Source organism: Aquarana catesbeiana, linkage group LG05 (genome assembly GCF_042186555.1).
Source record: "Aquarana catesbeiana isolate 2022-GZ linkage group LG05, ASM4218655v1, whole genome shotgun sequence".
Lineage (NCBI taxonomy): Eukaryota > Metazoa > Chordata > Amphibia > Anura > Ranidae > Aquarana > Aquarana catesbeiana.
The window spans coordinates 72483059-72498142 of NC_133328.1; the positions used below are offsets into that span (position 1 = coordinate 72483059).

General features: G+C 41.3%; 1 protein-coding gene across 5 annotated transcripts in view; it reads right to left on the minus strand.

Moving 5' to 3' along the window:
• Positions 1 to 15084, minus strand: part of PARD3 (par-3 family cell polarity regulator) — an 867373-nt gene that overhangs the window by 79436 nt on the left and 772853 nt on the right. The gene's annotated exons all lie outside the window — the stretch shown is intronic.

A 15084-nucleotide genomic window follows, 5' to 3' on the forward strand; every position in this document is an offset into this window, starting at 1 on the left:
GTCCATATTATTTTGCATAGTATTTCGTCTCACTCCAAATGCTCTTCTGGCATGGGGGCATGCTGGGTTAAGTATTATATATAGAGTCGCTTGGCCTGATTCACAACTTGGTTGAGCTACACCAAACGTAGACACATGTATGGACTCATTCAGCTTTATATAATCATCTAAACAAGCGTCTGGGGACATGTACATGGTTTTAAACCTGTCTGGCAAATTACCAAATTCAGCGCTCGTATGCATGAGTACCTAAACTTTGTATGTGAATATTTTAAGGACAACTGATTGAGAGCTCCTCGAAGGAGAGGGACTAATGTGATCGTTTAGTCTGGAAGGTTCTGCTTACTATGTTGGTGCTATACTAATTGAGGAAATAAATAATTATAACTACAGATTAGTTATCAGACACGCACAATGAAATGACTTAATATTTGCCCAACAAAGGAAGGCCTTACTAATTAACAATCCATAGCAACAGGGATATGTAATTAATGAAACTGCACACTTAACATCCTGCCATCTCTTCTACAATAGAATTTGTTTTACCTCCACTCACAGCTGTCACAGTAGGAAACCACTGTTCTCATCGCAGGGAAGGAGGTTAAAAGACACCCAAGACACAATTTGACCAAAACTGACCCTGGACCTCCACAGAATTGGAAAAGCTATTTAACAAATTGGTGTTGAGGAATTTGTATTATCTGGCTGGGCTCGCCAAGATTAATGATGCATGAATGAGATTAAACTGGTGAACCTATCATTAGCGGATAGAGAATTTTGAAAAGAAAAAAAAAAAAAAAAAACACACCTGATCAATCTGTGATTGATCTTGGACTTGTGCAGAATGGAAAGGATCAGAATGCCTTTTTTCCACTAAGAGCCGCTGTTTACAAACATACGGCGGGAAAAGGGTATGCGCAGCCCCGCATAGAGGCTCATTGACAGCCCAAGGAATCAATGTTTCCAGTACACATGCTTTATTACAAAGCAAGAGCAGTAAATTACTCCAAAAGCCTGTAAATTAGCCTGCTGTACTGTTCAGTAATACAGCTTACATGCACACATTCATTAGAAGACCGCACACCTACATTACCTAATGGGGCCGACGCTTCTCCTGTAACAGGCTGGCTCCTCATCAGCAATGTGTAAGTTTGAGTTATGTGTCTGTGACCTGAGACGGGTTAAGCAGATACCTTGCATTTACCGCCACTATGCTGTGTGCTTATTTGCCACAAGAATGAAAGGAATATATACCAAACACAACAGCTGTCAAAATATATTTTCATTTATCTAGATAATGAGGAGAAGCAGCTAAGTGCACTCAGTGTATAACGACAACACTAAGACATTAACCATTGATTATCAGTTCCAGTGTTGATTTTTTCCTATCCACCATGTGAAGAAATAAATCTTACCTACGTAAACCGACAAAGACTCCTATGTTTATTCCAATTAAAGTAAAACTCAAGGCAAACATCTAATTACTGGTTTTAAATATAGGGTTGCTGTTGTGTGTGACAAGAGATTTGCGATTCAGTACAGCCAGTCCAGTGATTTACACATATTTTGTAGCTTGCACAGCCAGATGGGAGACTCAAGTTCTCGATTAAGCAATTCATATTCCAGGTTTTGCAATGAAGCTTCCTATGCCACCTCTTCTCTTCTATCTTCCTTATTGGGCAGTTAATCAGCATCATCACCTCTGTCCAATGTGCAGGGAGCTGACCCAGGAAGCAGCATTACAAAACCTGGAAGAAGCACAGTGATCTACTTGAGTAGAAGAGGGGTGCGTAATTACAAGAATGGAGGGTTATACTCACAAATCCATTGGCATTGAAAACCTTAAACTATTATGTATTTAGCGGTTTGTCTAGAGTTCTACTTTGTGTAGAACACCACATTACAAAAGATGGTTTCTGAACTAGGCATTCCATATACAATATTATTATTATTACAGGCAGTCCCCGAGTTACGAGCACCCAAGTTACGAACAACTCCTACTTATGAACGGACCTCAATGCCGGCTGCTTGTGCTCCACGCTGGTCCTGGATACCTCCGACCAGCTATCTTGCAGCGCTGGAGACATCCTACACTGCAATACTGCATGGCCAGAAGAGCCCCAGATAACATAACTGCATGCCCAGAAGTGCCCGGAACATCCCACATCCCTGCTTAGGCTGAAGTTAAACTTAAAAATGCACTGTTCTGACTTGTACACAAATTACACTTAAGAACAAACCTACTGTCCATATTGTGCTTGTAACCCGGGGACTGCCTGCATACAGGATTTATATAGCGCCAACAGTTTGTGCTGCGCTTTACAACACGAGGGCAGACAGTACAGTTACAATACAAATCAATACAGGAGGAATCAGAGGGCCCTGCTTATTAGAGCTTACAATACCCAAAGGAAGACTGTGTGCAACAGTGGCAATTATTAGACCTCTAAAAGAACCACTGATACCCTGCCCATTCAAGGATTATTGTCTTAGGCAGGCCATAAATGGTTCGAATCTCGGCTGGTTCAGCAGGAACTGGACAAGATCTGAACCATGTGTGGGCAGGCTGAATGTACTAAGTTGATCAATCGATCAACTTGGGTACAAACAGCATGCCGGGTTTTACCTATGATTATTGCTAGCATCTGCTATAGACGCTAGCAATAATCAATGTCTTCTCCCAGCAGGGACGACTTCCCCCGCCCTCCCGCCGGGAGAGGACAATGGCCTGGCAGGAGGGATTCCTGCATCAACATTGTCTGTGTTAATGGGGGAATTGAGGGAATCTCTTTCCTGCAACCCATTGTTACAGGAAAGAAATTTGCTCTGTGTATGGCGGGCCTTAGAGTCTGTATGTTCCCTTTTCTCCTCTTACCCATTATTTTTTGCTTTTTGCCAGCAAGGGGTGTGGTTGGTACAGGTTTTCCTTGTGAAAGTATTACCCTGTCAAGTTATACCACTTAAGGTCGGTTCACACTGAGACAGCATGACTTGCAGCGCGACTGCCTCAGGCGACCCAGGACATGACTCAGCGGCAACTTGCAAAATGACTTCTGTATAGAAGTCAATGCAAGTCGCCCCCAAAGTAGTACAAGAACCTTTTTCTAAATCAGAGCGACTTGCGTCGCTCCGATTAGAACGGTTCCATTGCACAGAACGGGACGCTACTTGTCAGGCGACTAGGTCGCCTGACAAGTCGTCCCAGTGTGAACCGAGGCTAAGAGCATACTCAGGCTAAAATGATACCATCATCATATCTGTAAAGCCCCCCACCTCAACCACCTTATACTCCCCCTTCAATGCTTCCTTTACACTCTTCCCTCTACTGTAGCTTCCGTCAAAATAACTGCCGCTGCAGCTTAGATAATGTCATCTTCTGGACATGTAACAGTGCTTGGGCTGAGCGACTGGCCACTAGGCCCAAGTACTGCATCATGGGAGGAGGTCACATGCTGCCCAATAGCACTGTGTATTGCAGCCACAGTCATGGAGCAAGGAGCAGAGAGGGAGCGTTGGAGGGGGGGTAGAAGGTTGATTCTTTACAGACTCACTTTAGTATATGTGATTTTTCAAATACACTATAAATGCACACACATATATATATATTTACACAAAGTCAGGTCGATAAATATTGGGACATCGACACAATTCTAATCTTTATGGCTCTTTACACCACCACAATGGATTTGAAATGAAACGAACAAGATGTGCTTTAACTGCAGACTTTCAGCTTTAATTTGAGGGTATTTACATCCAAATCAGGTGAACAGTGTAGGAATTACAACCGTTCGTATATGTGCCTCCCACTTTTTAAGGGACCAAAAGTAATGGGACAATTGGCTGCTCAGCTGTTCCATGGCCAGGTGTCTGTTATTCCCTCATTATCCCATTTACAAGGAGCAGATAAAAGGTCCAGAGCTCATTTCAAGTGTGCTATTTACATTTGGAATCTGTTGCTGCCAACTCTCAATGTGAGATCCAAAGAGCTTTCACCATCAGTGAATCAAGCCATCATTACGCTGAAAAAACAAAACAAACCCATCAGAGAGATAGCAAAAACATTAGGTGTGGCCAAATCAACTGTTTGGAACATCCTTAAAAAGGAAAGAATGCACCGGTGAGCTCAGCAACACCAAAAGACCCGGAAGACCATGGTAAACAACTGTGGTCGATGACTGAAGAATTCTTTCCCTGGTGAAGAAAACACCCTTCACAACAGTTGGCCAGATCAAGAACACTCTCCAGGAGGTAGGTGTATGTGTGTCAAAGTCAACAATCAAGAGATGACTTCACCAGAGTGAATACAGAGGGTTCACCACAAGATGTAAACCAATGGTGAGCCTCAAAAACAGGAAGGCCAGATTAGAGTTTGCCAGACAACATCTAAAAAAGCCTTCACAGTTCTGGAACAACATCCTATGGACAGATGAGACCAAGATCAACTTGAACCAGAGTGATGGGAAGAGAAGATTATGGAGAAGGAAAGGAACTGCTCATGATCCAAAGCATACCACCTCATCAGTGAAGCATGGTGGTAGTAGTGTCATGGCGTGGGCATGTATGGTTGCCAATGGAACTGGTTCTCTTGTATTTATTAATGATGTGACTGCTGACAAAAGCAGAAGGATGAATTCTGAAGTGTTTTGGGCAATATTATCTGCTCATATTCAGCATTTAAGTGGAATGTTATGCAATGGCCAAGTCAATCACCTGACCTGAATCCAATGAGCATGCATTTCACTTGTTGAAGACAAAACTGAAGGGAAAATGCCCCAAGATTAAGCAGGAACTGAAGACAGTTGCAGTAGAGGCCTAGCAGAGCATCACCAGGGATGAAACCCAGCGTCTGGTGATGTCTATGCGTTCCAGACTTCAGGCTGTGATTGACTGCAAAGGATTTGCAACCAAGTATTAAAAAGTGAAAGTTTGATGGATGATTGTTAATCTGTCCCATTACGTTTGGTCCCTTAAAAAGTGGGAGGCACATATACAAACTGTTGTAATTCCTACACCGTTCACCTGATTTGGATGTAAATACCCTCAAATTAAAGCTGAAAGTCTGCAGTTAAAGCACATCTTGTTAGTTTCATTTCAAATCCATTGTGGTGGTGTATAGCGCCAAAAAGATTAGAATTGTGTTGATGTCCCAATATTTATGGACCTGACTGTATATATATATATACACACACACACACATACATACATACAGTGCTATACAAAGGTTGTAGGCAGGTGTGAAAATAATGCTTTAAATAGCATAGGTATTGTAGGCACACATAGTGTACCTAGAAAGTATCTCAAGGTACATATATTTATCCATTATGCTTCAGGGAGGTGTGTGGTTGGCCCCAAATTTATTCTGCAGCAGGAAAATGACCTCAAACTTACAGTCAATGTCATTAACAACTAGCTTTAGCCAAAAGAAGAACAAAGAATCTTGGAAGTGCTTGTTTGTCCCCCACAGAGCCCTGATCTCAACATCATTATTATAATACAGGATTTATCTTGCGCCAAAAGTTAACGGAGCGCTTTGAATATAAAGGGGACAGTACAATTACAATACAGTTCAATACAGAAGGAATAGGAGGGCCCTGTTAACCGCCTGCCGTCCAGTGCACGACGATATACATCGCCACAATGGCATGGCTGTGCAAATGGGTGTACCTTTATGTCTCCTTTAAATTGCAGGCTAGTGAGCGATGTCCGCCGGTGGGCCGCGATCGTGTCACACGGAGAAGCAGAACGGGGAGATGCCTATGTAAACAAGCATTTCCCTGTTCTGCCTAGCATCATGACAGGGATCTACTGATCCCTGTCATCGGGAGCAGTGATCTCTGTTATGTCCTGACTAGCCCATCCACCCTACAGTTAGAATACACCGAGGGAACACATTTAACCCCTTTATCGCCCCCTAGTGTTTAACCCCTTCCCCGCCAGTGTCATTTACACAGTAATCAGTGCATTTTTATAGCACTGATCGCTGTACAAATGTCACTGGTCCCAAAATAGTGTCAAAAGTGTCCGATCTGTCCGCCGCAATGTCGCAGTCACGATAAAAATCTATATTAAAAAAATGCCATAAATCTATCCCCTATTTTGTAGACACTATAACTTTTGCACAAACCAATCAATATATGCTCATTGTGTTTTTTTTACCAAAAATATGTAGAAGAATATATATCGGCCTAAACTGAGGAAGAAATTTTTTTTTTATATTTTGCTCACTTTGCATTTTGTAAATTTCTAAAAGTAAACAAATAAAATGTATATTTTTGAAAGCATTCTAACTTTATACCTGCCTATAACTTTCGCAAAGTAATATATATATATATATATATATATATATATATATATATATATATATATATATATATATATATATATATATATATATCAAATCGCACATTGGATCAGACAACATGCGATGCATTTAGAGTTGAACATTTCTGTGTAACATTATACCTACAATTACACTAGAGTGTGGACTGTTTTGTAATCTAATTTTCCCCAGTTTCCAAAGAATGGATAGAAGTGCGATAAAAAGTAATGTCAATGTTGTGCTTAAACAACCCGCAGGCAAGACGACACACGACTAATAGAAACATAATATATACTGTGGAAATTCGAGGCAGCCAGCCTGGAATGAATCAGTTCCATGTGGAAAAAATCTTTGTATTGTCTCTCAGCGACACCATAAATCTCAATACTGCCGCGCTGATGTGGAAGTTTCTACAAGGAGAAGATGCTTAGCCTCCATATACACAGACATTTATAGTTGAAGCTGGGCTTGCCAGCAGGAGATGGATGTAACCCTACACGGAATGTCTTTTGAGATATTCATCTATACTACATGTATCAATATATGGACATTAACCTTGGATGGTCTACTGCAAAAGTATCTCTGTACTTAAAATTGAAAAAAAAAACAAAAACAAGATACTGGTGTAAAACAGTGAACTGTTGGAATCATGAAACATAATCAATTAACTTTCCTTGAAAAGAAGGAGAATATAATAGGCAGTGCATCATCTAAGTCCTTGAAAATGTTTGTACCCACCTCATCCATTACTTTATGTTGAATGACAGCACAACTCACTTAAACCTAAAAGAAAGTCCTTTGGCATCATGAAAGAAGACAAGTTAGACTTGATCAGTCGTGACATGCTGAGCAGACTAGAGACATTTACACAGGTCTTGTTTTTTTTTTTTGTTTTTTTTTTTTTTAAAGTCTTCTATGTGTACATGGCTTTTGGGGGATTGATGATCCCACAGACATTAATGTATACTTTTGAATTCTTCCATTATGGAAAACTAGCTGCTGAACTGTATACACTATGGATGAGTTTTGGGGCCCCCAGCTTGTTTTGTAAATGTAACTTGTAAGGGTACCTTGAGGTGCCTTCTAAAAAGTCTGGGCCATCTACCATGCTGTAAGAAGAAACCACAGGTACACTTTAAAGTTGCATGATGGGATGGGGAAAAAAAGCTACCCTTTTTACTTCACTCCCACGGCAGCCGGTGCTCTCCTCTGCTGTTCAATACTCCTGGGGTGCACCACTGGTCCTGCACTGTATGCAGCGATCTTGAAAAGCTTGAGGGAATGGTCTTATGAAGTCTACGATTGCAAGGAATTTGAGGAAATTGAGTAATTTATCCTAATCCCATCCTTCCAGACCAGGGGTCTCCAAACTGCAGCCCGTGGGCCAGATGGGGCTCCTTGTTTGCCTTTATCCAGGCTCTTGGGGCACCATGCTATTCAAGAACACCAATAATGGTGCATCATTCCTCCCACAGACACCAATGAACACCATTCCTCCCAAAAATACCGACAGGGCACCATTCCTACCTTGAATACCAACAATGGGGCACTGTTCCTCCCACTGATACCAACCATACGTTGTTCCACTAAAACCAGTGATGGGCACGGTTTACTCTCACTGACACCAGGGCGTTTTCTAAACCCACTGGCCAGAGTCTGGCCCCCTAAAGCCTCAAGGGCTGTAAACTGGCCCTTTGTTCAAAAAGTTTGGAGACACCTGTTCTAGACAGAACTAGCATTTAGCCCTTGCAATCACAGGGGTTCTAATGCAAGGTTAACTTTATCTCCAGCCCAGAGTTTAGCTTTAAGTGCTTCTTCATGGAAAAGGTTGTTATGCAATTTATGTTATGCCAAGTGGGCAGTCTAGATGCAAACAAGGCTTACATCAGATCTATCAAATGTCACAATTATGGCAGATGAAATAGCCAGGCTGTAATTACAAACATTGTACCTGAGAAATGGAATATGGCTGCCCCATGGCCCGGGTTGAGGCCGTGAAAGAGTTATTTCCTCTACTAATGCACTGCTCAATGAAGATGGCTCTCATAAAAAGGTCATCACAGTCTTCCAGCTCACCACAGACAAGTATGAAAGGAATATTAGTATTTACAATGGCCAATAATACAGAATGTCAAAAAAAAAAAAAAAAAGCGGTTCATGGTATAGCCATCACTCTCAATCAAATGCTAAATACATTTGTAGAAGTTTGAATTTTATGCGCTTGTGTGTGTCACCATACCTATTTAACATGTCAACATTTAGCCAGTTTGAACATGGGCTGCGGCCCTCCTCATCGAGTTATAGAAGGTACTGGGCAAACACACTGTTTAAGAGGAGGCAGTAATAGAGGAAACCTTGAGAGCTCTTCATTCTAAGATGGTATCTTGCTTTTCATTTGGTTCCAATTGCTCTTTAAAAACACAAACCAAGAAACTGCTGTGGCTGAAAGAAACTCACGTGGGTATTGTTGCTTCTGTCTATACACAAGCAGATGACAAATTAGTTGTGCTCCCTGTCGGCTGATTATTTTGCATGGATCAGGTTTTACTTTCTCAAAAAGAAGTGACAGCCTAGAAATTTCTATAATGACAAGCAGGCAGAACGGGACAAAATCTCAGAGGAATATGACACCATGATGAAAGCAATCTGACCTGATTATGTCACAGAGATTAATAAAACTACAGGCGACGGAATCCAGACAGCTGGTTCATAATGTATCTCTACACTTAGGTTAAATGTGCTTTTAGCTTCAGACTCTACAAGAGGAATATGTTAGGCAGGCCCTACACAGGCAGATCTTTTGTTCAACATAGATAAAGATCAGATATTTGGCCATTCCCCAAATAATTGCAGAGTAGTGTAAGCAGCACAGCAGTCAACTTCTGGCAAACCAGAATCAAATCTAACCTTTGTATTATCAGATTGTCTCAGCTAATTGGCTGAAAACATAATTTAAAGTGTACCTGTGGGGATTTTTTTAAGAGCCTTTCTTGCTGCAAATGGCAGACAGTTCAATGTTCTTGCACTTTTTATCTGAGCCGCTGGAATTGTGCTAGTGTACCAGTACTGACCAGCATCCATGTCAATGCCCCACCCACCCTAAAATTGGATCAGGACTGTGATAACCAGCCTGTCTACCCACAGACTAGAGCAGGGTTTCTCAACCAGGGTTCCATGAAATACTAGGAATCCTCCAGAGATGGTTAGGGGTTACTTGAGCAATAAGCAATTTCCATTTCTCAGATAAGTTCCCACTGACACCATTGCTCCTTTTAGCCATCTGTAAGAGGGTAATGCCCCGTACACACAGTCGGATTTTCCGACGGAAAATGTGTGATAGGACCTTGTTGTCGGAAATTCCGACCGCGTGTAGGCTCCATCACACATTTTCCATCGGATTTTCCGACAAAGTTTGAAAGCAGGATATAAAATTTTCCAACAACAAAATCCGTTGTCGGAAATTCCGATCGTGTGTACACAAATCCGACAGACAAAGTGCCACGCATGCTCAGAATAAATAAAGAGATGAAAGCTAATGGCCACTGCCCCGTTTATAGTCCCGACGTACGTGTTTTACGTCACCGCGTTCAGAATGATCGGATTTTCCCACAACTTTGTGTGACCGTGTGTATGCAAGACAAGTTTGAGCCAACATCCGTCGGAAAAAATCCTAGGATTTTGTTGTCGGAATGTCCGAACAAAGTACGACCGTGTGTACGGGGCATATGTCTTCCCAATGACCACAAGTGTAAGGAACATCAATGTATCATGAGTTGTACATAAAGTAATATTTAGCAGGGGCCCCCCTGACACCAGAAAGTTATTTCAAGGGTTCCCCCGTGTTAAAAAGGTTGAGAAAGGATGGACCTAAAAAGTGTCTCTTTAGGTGTTCTAAGACTAGGTTCACACCTGTGCATCTGCATTTTTTGTTTGTACTTTGTACTTTTCATGAACTCCCATTAAAGTCTATAGGGCCAAAAACACAGTGTCAAACCAAAAAATGCACTTGTAAGACACATGCAAGAGACATACAGGTGGGAACGGCTAACATAAAAATTGTGGTAATCCTCTTGTTGTGTATTGTCATTCGTAATCCAATGCACAGAAAATCACAAGTGTGAATTTGGACCAAAATGACAAAAATATTTTAGCAGATATTCTCAATATTGTACATTTTTTAACATGTAAGTTCTTGCTCTGATTAACGCCAAAAAGAAGACAGTCTTCAGTAAGAATTGTGTCAACTTCTGACTCAATGCCTTTAAAATACATTTTAAAGTTACAGTGTCATAAAGTTACAAATGAAAGCTTCTTTCAGCAGCCGCTAACCAGCACTTTTTTTTCTAACATTTTTAATAAAATGAATTATGTACAGATATGAAGGACATATGACAGACTTTGCGATAATGTCTACGGGTTACAATAATGTACATTATAACTGTATTATAGTTTTAATAAAGACACTGAATCTTTTTGGGCGTCATAAAAAATTTTTTTTTAATCTTTTTTGGTTAAGGCCTATAGAGATGGCTCAATGTAAGTAGTATGCCTAGTGTGTGTCTGTGTGAATCATATGTTCAGAGCAAGGGTATCAGTAAAAATGGGGAATGTGGAGGATCTCTGACCACCACTCTTTATGAAAGAGGTTTATAAGAAAACCATTCTAGTGTGCAGGCAGTTTACCAACTCGTACTAAGTTACTTTGCATCTAAATAATTTGGATTACTGCTCATTCATTATCCTGATACAAGTGCCCCCTGAAAACTTTTATTCATTGTGTGAAAAATGCCAAAACATGAGCACTTTAGCTCCATTCCAGCAAACCAGATGGAATCTGAGCTACTCTAGAGTGGCCTTCCAGTAACTGGGGAATTACAAAAAGCTGACAAAGCACGCTGGTTTTTGACGTCTCGGTGACTGGAGGGCTGAGGGTTGCCCATGGCTGGCTTAGCCAATAAAGTCTGACAGGAATTTGTTTTCCAGCAATAGCGTTACTTGATACCTGAATTGCTAAATTTATTTTTTAATGGCAAATTTTACACCTGAGAGAAAAAGCAATAAGCCTGATGACCAAATTTGTATGACCTGTCACTACTAGGGCAAGCCAATTTTTCTTCACTCACCAGAAAGCTCATTTGTTAGGAACCCTGTGACCCCAGGCTGAGGCAGATTTCACTTACTTTCCTGTGTTTGCCAATACACTCTTAGCAGGGGCTAATTACGCACATGTGTTTTTGCTTTAACAAGAGCAACGCATTAAGGGACCGTGGGCTTGCAAAGTAACAGATACACCACAGGGTCTGGTAGTAAAGTGGGACCTGTGCAGGACATTAAACAGTCCACAGTAGAGGAGAATAGCTTCTATGATCACAGCAATTTGTGATCATTTTTCAGAACAGAAATGGCTGGGTAACATCAAGACGTCACCCCTATCACGCTTCAAGATGTGCTCAACTTAAATAGCTAGCTGTGCTTTATACACTTCAACACTTGACAACAGAAGAGTTTAGACACCCTCTTAAAATGGTTAGAAGGATAACTATTACAGAACAATCATTCAGTGTAATGGATAAAAGGATCTGACCTCGTTCTGTTCTTCTATTATAGATGTGCTCTCATTTTTCTTTAAAATAAACTTTGACCTGAAAGCACCTTAAATTTAGGGTAGCCACACAACTTGCATTTTTGCAATTGATGAGGCAGAATCTGACGCAGCTCATTATGATTGGTTACTTGTTCACTTTGAATGTAGGAGTTCTTCCTCAGATGATTTGAAAATGTTGGTGAGTGAAAGGATTCTTTCATTTTGACCATAGCTATCTCTCTACCTTCTGCCATTTCTAATAGGAGATCAGGCTGTCCAGGAGCTGACTCAGACAGGCTCAGAAAGGCAGTCAGACTTTAGAAAATTATTCAGTGAGGCTAATGCCCACTCCTCTCCCTCCCGAGCAGTCCCTGAGCAGTGGCCCTCCTCAAACAAATAAAAAAGGTTCCTACAATAGGCAATGTATCTCCTCCGGCCGGAGGAAACACAATACCAATTGAGGGAGGATACAGAAGGGACCTTCTTTTCTACGAAAGGCAATGTGTTTCCTGCCCACCAAGAAGAGGAGCTATATCTCAGGGGCTGTCCTGGAAGACAACTGGAGGGGGGGAATTATTCAGTTACTCTACTTTCACACTGCTCCACTGCAAAAACGCAGTAAACCACATATGCATTTTTGCTGCATTTCCTGTGCGCTTTGCAATTGTGAAAAGAGACATGCAACTCAAAAACTTACCAAAAACGCAACCATGGGTGTGTTTTTAATGCATTTATTTTTCGCTTTCCATTAAATTGAAGGGGGAGGTGTGTTTTTAGTTGATTTTTTTTACCGCATCAAAACATGCAAGCTCTAACAAGCAGGGCCCTCTGATCCCTCCTGTAATGAATTGTATTGTAACTGTTCTGTCTGCCCCTATGTTGTAAAGAGCTGCGCAAACTGTTGGCGCTATATAAATTCTTTATAATAATAATGTACTAAAAAGCAGCAAGCAGGATTTTACAAAACACAGTGGACCCGCAACTGGTCTGCGTGAAGAGTTCCATAGGCTTTCATGGGCATGTGTTTTTCTTCACTTATTTTAACCACTTCAATACTGGGCACTTTCACCCCCTTCCTTCCCAGGCCAACTTTCAATAAGAATTGCGCGGTCATGCAACACTGTACCCAAATTAAATTTTTATAATTTTGTTCACGCAAATAGAGCTTTCTTTTGGTGGTATTTATTCACAAATCATTTTTTTTTATTTTATGCGATATAAGTGAAAAAGAGCAGAAATTTTGAAAAAGAAAATATTTTCTACTTTGTTTTAAAAGAAATCCAATAAAATCTAATTTCGTCATAAATTTCAGCCCAAATGTATTCTGCTACATGTCTTTGGTAAAAAAAATCCTTTTAAGTGTATAATAATTGATTTGTGTGATCACGGACAGATGTGTGCAGATGATCATTGGGACATATGATTTTACTGTTACATATGTCGGGGACAGGTGTTTTTACTGTGTGGGGACAGTGTTTTGGGGACACTATTTTGAGGACATTGTGTGGGGACACTGGGCTGGTGACAACTTCTGTGTGAAGAGAGGAGAGCTGATCGCCTAGCAATCAGCTCTCTATTTACATAACATGACGGCTGTGATTGGACACAGCCGTCATGTGATCAGGAGGGACAATCACAGAGCCCTCCTGCCGATTGGAGATGCGCCATGTCCAGGTGACATGAGCCCTCCTTCTGAGGGACTTTCCTGAACGTCCATACAGGAGGAAGCGCCCACCCGTCCGTATATGTGCAGTGGCCGGGTAGGAGGTGGTTAAATGCAAAAGCGGAAAAAAAATGGATCAGTGTGAAAGCAGCCTTAAGTGGTAATTCAGGGCAACAAGTGATGAGTTACCACTGTTATGCAGTAAACACTGTGCTAAAGCCAAAGGCTCATTTATAAATCTGTACAAACCCCTAAAAAGTGCACATATTAAATAAGGACACGGTAGAGTAGCAGGAATATACTTCCTTTAAGCGGTGTTCCACCTGCAAATTTTTTTTTTTAAAGTCAGCAGCTACAAACACTGTAGCTGCTGACTTTTAATAGGGACACTTACCTGTCCAGGGAGCCCGTGATGTCCGACCTCCAAGGCTGATCCATCCATCGGAACTTTTGCAGGTGCCGCCATTCCAACTAAGGGAAACCGGCAGTGGAGCCTTCAGGCTTCACCACCGGTTTCCTGTCGCATGGCGCTTCCTGAATGGCCTCTTCAGCTTCTCGGACACACACAGGTCCCAGAAGGCAGCGGTGGAGAAGAGGACGTGCGCACTGGGCCGTAGCGAGGCTGGGACGGAAGTACACAAGGTACTTCCATAAAAGGTAAGAAAGAAAAAAATAAATAATAATAATTATTCAAAATCGAGTGGTGGAGGGGTTGTCTTTCCTTTAAGACAAAGTTGTAAAAGTGGGTTGAACTCCACTATAATTCCATACCACAATACATTCTCGCTCTGTGTTTCCTACACCATTGATAATGTTTAAGCTTCTACACCAGGTTCAAATCTTATTGGTGGTTGTTGGAAACTTCTGAGTGCTAGCATTTTTATATCAGGCGCTCTTGTGTGACAGGTATATAGAAAAATTTTTTTTTGTTTTTTTTTTTTTTTTTCTTTTTACCAGCAGTGTTCCAGGACCAGCGGATTGTTGAAAATAGAGATTGAGTTGAACTGGTACAATATAACTTTGCCTGGATGTAAAAATGGACTACTGAAAATGTCCAAAGCAACTTTTCCAACATTAGCATTTGACCCAAAAAGACAAACCCAACAAGTATGAGCATTAAAGTGACCTAAATGCAAAAGTAAACAGTTACTAAAATAGGGAACCTCTACTATGTTAATTGTGATTAAGCCAAACCCTGCGACCCCTGACGCTATGCCTATGCTGAGGGTGCTTCCATCCAGTCACATGATCGTCTCCCAGCCTTGGTCTCAGTATAGAGGAGGCACAGCCTACAATGAGTGCACATAGTAAGCCTATGGGTGACGTCATCCCCCAGGCCCTGCAGCCGTTGTCAACCATCTTTCCTCTTCAATGAAGTTGACCATTGGAGAGATCATGCGACTGGACCGTAGCACCATTAGTAAAGGTAAGTATAAGCATTTTTCCTTTAAATGGTAATTAGTAAAGGGCATAGAATAGGGGTGGGAGCAGGTTTAAGTATAGTTAGGATTTGACTGA